Source organism: Magnolia sinica, chromosome 17 (genome assembly GCF_029962835.1).
Source record: "Magnolia sinica isolate HGM2019 chromosome 17, MsV1, whole genome shotgun sequence".
NCBI classification, from domain to species: Eukaryota; Viridiplantae; Streptophyta; class Magnoliopsida; order Magnoliales; family Magnoliaceae; genus Magnolia; species Magnolia sinica.
The window spans coordinates 7,922,157-7,924,532 of NC_080589.1; positions in this window are offsets into that span (position 1 = coordinate 7,922,157).

The following is a 2,376-nucleotide window of genomic DNA, read 5'->3' on the forward strand; positions in this document are numbered from 1 at the left end:
GCCTGTTTGGAACGCAATATCAAATAGTATTGAATTGCATTAGGTGAAAATGACACATTTCAAAATGATTGCATGTATGAAAATATCACGGTATTTTGACAGTATAAACTCATGTTAGGGATCAAGTTCTTCTTTTGATAAAAACATTAAATTAAAATGAAACTTGCATTTTGTGGATCATGAAATTGTTGTTAACATACTTAGATTTAACAATTAGTGCATATGTAACTTGATTGGTCCATCCGGAGGTGCATATGAATGGACGGCTTAAATAAAACACATGAATTGAAATAGGCCCACGAATGTAGTGGATTTTGAAATCTATCAAAAATCTCATTTTATTTTTTGCTTGGACCAAATGATCATTTCCTTCGTTTTCAAACGTTGGATGAAGTTTATACAGGGTCAAATACAATTCTATACCACCGGTATCCATTCCGGTTTTGCAGGAATGAAAGTTAATAACAATAAGGGTATTTTCGTCCTTGCATGTGCTACCAACGTTCGAAGAGTATTCAGATAAGAGGTTCGGGAACCGAAGCTAACAGGTCTGGATACCGGTTTTTTGAAAGGGGAGATAAAAAAGCAAAAGGTCCCATGAGTCTTCACTTTAGGTGGGGCGCAGCGGCTGGCATGCTCTTGTCCGGCTGTCGGCCCACAAGATTCGGCTTGCAGAGGGGCGGGACCCATGGCTCGCTCAAATTCCAGAAACCGGCTCAGGCCCGCCGTCAAGACACATGAGACTTAAATATGAAAAGAGAAAACCTCTCGTACTCTGCAGTGTATGACAATCTGTAGGCCGTCACATAGCTAACGTACACGTGGCATGTATTTATCCCAATCCAAACTGCTGAAATAGTAGGTAGTACTGTTGGTGGATCGGACCCAAACACTCTGGGAAAAAAAAAAAGGAATAGCTACAAACTTCGTCTTGGGTTGAATGGCTACTAGCCATGGCCAGAGACTTTACGGTTGTCCAATTGATCTGATTTCAAGGATATGAACCATCTCGAGCAAAGCCCATGATTTGGATGGTTTGGATTGTTCTACATAATGTGATGTAATTAACACTGGTTATGAACATGAATCAATCATACCATAAACGTCCATGGTTGTAATTATATCAGGACAAGTGCACCTCAATTTAGGGGTGTACATCAAGTCAAACCAAGTCAAGCTGGCCTCAGCTCAATCTCAGCTCAACTTGGTCCTCGGTTTGATCAGCAGCTCAGGCCAGCTTGGGCCGAGCTCGAGCCAAGATCAAGTGGAGTTCGTTGTTGAGGCATTTTCATAAACACGTAGAATGCACCTTCAAAATCTTATTGTATTTAAGATAGCAGTAATGGTTTAATAGGTATTTTATCAAACACCTTATGAGTAACATAAAAATCAAGAAAAAAAAAAAGTTTTTGGTTTCATATACCTACCTTCCTTATCACCAGCCACACTTTCTTTGAGTCATTTCATCAAACAATTGTTGAGCAACATCAATATCAAAGTAACCGAGTCACCAAACTGGTTCGATTCGAGCTGGGGCAGCTCGAACTCGGCTCAAACTCATTTTCGAGCTCAAAAAATCAACTCGACTTGGCTCAAACTCAGCTTCAAACTAAGTCGAATCAAGCTTTTTCGAGTTGAGTCGAGCTAGCTCGATTGGTGTACACCCCTAGATGTAGGTTTGGGCCAAGCCAAATGAGCTAGGCTCCTTCATGATGGCACAAATGAAAATTTAGGCCAATCAAACCATCAAATAGGCTACACTTGAATTTGAATGTTTTGAGTGATATATATTATTTTTAGGCTCAAGTGCTAAAGTTATGTAGGAAAATGGATGGATGGAGCGGATAAAATAAATAAATCAAGTGGACCTCACAGAGTTTACTCGGTGCGCTAAGCTTAGTGAGTCACTCACTACGCAATCCCCTTCCACTCATTACGCTCAAGCCTAATGAGTAATCCGCTCCCTACTCAGAGAAGGGAGCAGATTAGGTGCAGCCCAGACCATGGGGCCCACTTTGATGTATGCATTTTAATATCCATGTTGTCCATCCATTTTTTTTTCCAGCTCAATTTAGGATGAGATTAAAAATAAATAAATAAAGAAGATCCAACTCTCAGGTCGGCCATACCACAGCAAACATTGGTGATTAACCATTAAAAAATTCGTGTGGGCCACGAAAGTTCTGGATCGAGCTGATATTTTTGTTTGTCCTTCATCCAGTCCGTGTAACCTCATTAGCAAGTTGGATGGCAAATAAACATTAAGTTAAGCCCTAGGAAAATTTTAATGATGGTCATTCAATTACCACTGTTTCCTATGGTATAGTTCACCTGAGATTTGGGTCTGCTTCATTTTTTAGTTCATGCCCTAAAATG